The following is a 5466-nucleotide window of genomic DNA, read 5'->3' on the forward strand; positions in this document are numbered from 1 at the left end:
GTGAGCCGTTTCGGACTCACACGCGACGTGTTCCCCCTCCTCTGGAGGGTCCTAAAGACCTCCAGGCTTGGGGTCACTCACTACACTATTCAGTCCGACATGGTGAGCCGTGTCGGACTCACACGCGACGTGTTCCCCCTCCTCTGGAGGGTCCTAAAGACCTCCAGGCTTGGGGTCACTCACTACACTATTCAGTCCGACATGGTGAGCCGTTTCGGACTCACACGCGACGTGTTCCCCCTCCTCTGGAGGGTCCTAAAGACCTCCAGGCTTGGGGTCACTCACTACACTATTCAGTCCGACATGGTGAGCCGTGTCGGACTCACACGCGACGTGTTCCCCCTCCTCTGGAGGGTCCTAAAGACCTCCAGGCTTGGGGTCACTCACTACACTATTCAGTCCGACATGGTGAGCCGTTTCGGACTCACACGCGACGTGGTCCCCCTCCTCTGGAGGGTCCTAAAGACCTCCAGGCTTGGGGTCACTCACTACACTATTCAGTCCGACATGGTGAGCCGTGTCGGACTCACACGCGACGTGTTCCCCCTCCTCTGGAGGGTCCTAAAGACCTCCAGGCTTGGGGTCACTCACTACACTATTCAGTCCGACATGGTGAGCCGTTTCGGACTCACACGCGACGTGTTCCCCCTCCTCTGGAGGGTCCTAAAGACCTCCAGGCTTGGGGTCACTCACTACACTATTCAGTCCGACATGGTGAGCCGTGTCGGACTCACACGCGACGTGTTCCCCCTCCTCTGGAGGGTCCTAAAGACCTCCAGGCTTGGGGTCACTCACTACACTATTCAGTCCGACATGGTGAGCCGTTTCGGACTCACACGCGACGTGGTCCCCCTCCTCTGGAGGGTCCTAAAGACCTCCAGGCTTGGGGTCACTCACTACACTATTCAGTCCGACATGGTGAGCCGTGTCGGACTCACACGCGACGTGTTCCCCCTCCTCTGGAGGGTCCTAAAGACCTCCAGGCTTGGGGTCACTCACTACACTATTCAGTCCGACATGGTGAGCCGTTTCGGACTCACACGCGACGTGGTCCCCCTCCTCTGGAGGGTCCTAAAGACCTCCAGGCTTGGGGTCACTCACTACACTATTCAGTCCGACATGGTGAGCCGTTTCGGACTCACACGCGACGTGTTCCCCCTCCTCTGGAGGGTCCTAAAGACCTCCAGACTCTGGGCTACTCGCTGCACTATTCAGTCCGACATGGTGAGCCGTTTCGGCCTCACACGCGACGTGTTCCCCCTCCTCTGGAGGGTCCTAAAGACCTCCATACTCTGGGCTACTCGCTGCACTATTCAGTCCGACATGGTGAGCCGTTTCGGCCTCACACGCGACGTGTTCCCCCTCCTCTGGAGGGTCCTAAAGACCTCCAGACTCGGGGCTACTCACTACACTATTCAGTCCGACATGGTGAGCCGTTTCGGCCTCACACGCGACGTGTTCCCCCTCCTCTGGAGCCTCCAGAAGACCTCCAGGCCGTTCTCTGCCTTCTTCCCCTGGAGCCCCCCTTACACACGGGATGGGCTATGTCCTTCCAACACAGGGGTCAAACGTGTAGTAGGCGAAGCCCAGAGTTTTACAGGCTGCAGACTGCTATTTTTCTTGTTTTCGGTACCCCTGGTATAAAAACCCGAAAATCCCAACCCATGGTAGACTAAAACCAACCCATGGTATACTAAAACCAACCCATGGTATACTAAAAGCTGCCCCTGGTAGACTACGGAGAAAAGACTCTGTCTGATTTTTGATTCTCTCTTTTTCTCAAAATCAGACAGAGTCCCAGAGTTAGTGCACCATGGGTTGCGTTTTAGGAGATTTACAGAAAAGACTCTGTTAAATTTCCAAAACACGTCCCATGGTAGTTTAAATGGACTTTGTGGTTTCTTTAGTTCATCCAGGCTCAGGGGGACTTGATGTTCTTGCCAGTCCGGGATGGTGGACTCTCTGGGCCTGCCACAGGACGTGGTCCTGGTCCCCTGGAGGGTCCACAAGACTTGAAGTGGTTTTTGCCTCTTTTTTCTTTCTTTTTTTCCTCAGACACACACGGACCAGGCCTCCCCCTACAACGTCCCACACCCCCAGTCCCGACCTCCATGCCTCCAGAAGACCCCCCAGCAACACCCCCACATGAGGGACCCCAGGTCCAGGCCCCGGGGGACCGGGACCGGGACCCGTACTGGGCCAGCACCCAGACCCAGACACACACGGACCAGGCCTCCCCCTACAACGTCCCACACCCCCAGAGCCGGCCTCCATGCCTCCAGCAGACCCCCCAGCAACACCCCCACATGAGGGGCCCCAGGTCCAGGCCCCGGGGGACCGGGACCGGGACCCGTACTGGGCCAGCACCCAGACCCAGACACACACGGACCAGGCCTCCCCCTACAACGTCCCACACCCCCAGTCCCGACCTCCATGCCTCCAGCAGACCCCCCAGCAACACCCCCACATGAGGGGCCCCAGGTCCAGGCCCCGGGGGACCGGGACCGGGACCCGTACTGGGCCAGCACCCAGACCCAGACACACACGGACCAGGCCTCCCCCTACAACGTCCCACACCCCCAGTCCCGACCTCCATGCCTCCAGCAGACCCCCCAGCAACACCCCCACATGAGGGACCCCAGGTCCAGGCCCCGGGGGACCGGGACCGGGACCCGTACTGGGCCAGCACCCAGACCCAGACACACACGGACCAGGCCTCCCCCTACAACGTCCCACACCCCCAGTCCCGACCTCCATGCCTCCAGCAGACCCCCCAGCAACACCCCCACATGAGGGGCCCCAGGTCCAGGCCCCGGGGGACCGGGACCGGGACCCGTACTGGGCCAGCACCCAGACCCAGACACACACGGACCAGGCCTCCCCCTACAACGTCCCACACCCCCAGAGCCGGCCTCCATGCCTCCAGCAGACCCCCCAGCAACACCCCCACATGAGGGGCCCCAGGTCCAGGCCCCGGGGGACCGGGACCGGGACCCGTACTGGGCCAGCACCCAGACCCAGACACACACGGACCAGGCCTCCCCCTACAACGTCCCACACCCCCAGTCCCGACCTCCATGCCTCCAGAAGACCCCCCAGCAACACCCCCACATGAGGGACCCCAGGTCCAGGCCCCGGGGGACCGGGACCGGGACCCGTACTGGGCCAGCACCCAGACCCAGACACACACGGACCAGGCCTCCCCCTACAACGTCCCACACCCCCAGTCCCGGCCTCCATGCCTCCAGCAGACCCCCCAGCAACACCCCCACATGAGGGACCCCAGGTCCAGGCCCCGGGGGACCGGGACCGGGACCCGTACTGGGCCAGCACCCAGACCCAGACACACACGGACCAGGCCTCCCCCTACAACGTCCCACACCCCCAGTCCCGGCCTCCATGCCTCCAGCAGACCCCCCAGCAACACCCCCACATGAGGGACCCCAGGTCCAGGCCCCGGGGGACCGGGACCGGGACCCGTACTGGGCCAGCACCCAGACCCAGACACACACGGACCAGGCCTCCCCCTACAACGTCCCACACCCCCAGTCCCGACCTCCATGCCTCCAGCAGACACCCAGGCAACACCCCCACATGAGGGGCCCCAGGTCCAGGCCCCGGGGGACCGGGACCGGGACCCGTACTGGGCCAGCACCCAGACCCAGACACACACGGACCAGGCCTCCCCCTACAACGTCCCACACCCCCAGTCCCGACCTCCATGCCTCCAGCAGACACCCCAGCAACACCCCCACATGAGGGGCCCCAGGTCCAGGCCCCGGGGGACCGGGACCGGGACCCGTACTGGGCCAGCACCCAGACCCAGACACACACGGACCAGGCCTCCCCCTACAACGTCCCACACCCCCAGTCCCGACCTCCATGCCTCCAGAAGACCCCCCAGCAACACCCCCACATGAGGGACCCCAGGTCCAGGCCCCGGGGGACCGGGACCGGGACCCGTACTGGGCCAGCACCCAGACCCAGACACACACGGACCAGGCCTCCCCCTACAACGTCCCACACCCCCAGAGCCGGCCTCCATGCCTCCAGCAGACCCCCCAGCAACACCCCCACATGAGGGGCCCCAGGTCCAGGCCCCGGGGGACCGGGACCGGGACCCGTACTGGGCCAGCACCCAGACCCAGACACACACGGACCAGGCCTCCCCCTACAACGTCCCACACCCCCAGTCCCGACCTCCATGCCTCCAGAAGACCCCCCAGCAACACCCCCACATGAGGGACCCCAGGTCCAGGCCCCGGGGGACCGGGACCGGGACCCGTACTGGGCCAGCACCCAGACCCAGACACACACGGACCAGGCCTCCCCCTACAACGTCCCACACCCCCAGAGCCGGCCTCCATGCCTCCAGCAGACCCCCCAGCAACACCCCCACATGAGGGGCCCCAGGTCCAGGCCCCGGGGGACCGGGACCGGGACCCGTACTGGGCCAGCACCCAGACCCAGACACACACGGACCAGGCCTCCCCCTACAACGTCCCACACCCCCAGTCCCGACCTCCATGCCTCCAGAAGACCCCCCAGCAACACCCCCACATGAGGGACCCCAGGTCCAGGCCCCGGGGGACCGGGACCGGGACCCGTACTGGGCCAGCACCCAGACCCAGACACACACGGACCAGGCCTCCCCCTACAACGTCCCACACCCCCAGTCCCGACCTCCATGCCTCCAGAAGACCCCCCAGCAACACCCCCACATGAGGGACCCCAGGTCCAGGCCCCGGGGGACCGGGACCGGGACCCGTACTGGGCCAGCACCCAGACCCAGACACACACGGACCAGGCCTCCCCCTACAACGTCCCACACCCCCAGTCCCGGCCTCCATGCCTCCAGCAGACCCCCCAGCAACACCCCCACATGAGGGGCCCCAGGTCCAGGCCCCGGGGGACCGGGACCGGGACCCGTACTGGGCCAGCACCCAGACCCAGACACACACGGACCAGGCCTCCCCCTACAACGTCCCACACCCCCAGTCCCGACCTCCATGCCTCCAGCAGACCCCCCAGCAACACCCCCACATGAGGGACCCCAGGTCCAGGCCCCGGGGGACCGGGACCGGGACCCGTACTGGGCCAGCACCCAGACCCAGACACACACGGACCAGGCCTCCCCCTACAACGTCCCACACCCCCAGTCCCGACCTCCATGCCTCCAGCAGACCCCCCAGCAACACCCCCACATGAGGGGCCCCAGGTCCAGGCCCCGGGGGACCGGGACCGGGACCCGTACTGGGCCAGCACCCAGACCCAGACACACACGGACCAGGCCTCCCCCTACAACGTCCCACACCCCCAGAGCCGGCCTCCATGCCTCCAGCAGACCCCCCAGCAACACCCCCACATGAGGGGCCCCAGGTCCAGGCCCCGGGGGACCGGGACCGGGACCCGTACTGGGCCACGGTTAGGGTTAGGGTTAGGGTTAGGGCCAGGGGTTAGGGTTAG

Source organism: Micromesistius poutassou (assembly GCF_964030765.1).
Source record: "Micromesistius poutassou genome assembly, contig: SCAFFOLD_4590, whole genome shotgun sequence".
In the NCBI taxonomy this organism is placed as follows: domain Eukaryota; kingdom Metazoa; phylum Chordata; class Actinopteri; order Gadiformes; family Gadidae; genus Micromesistius; species Micromesistius poutassou.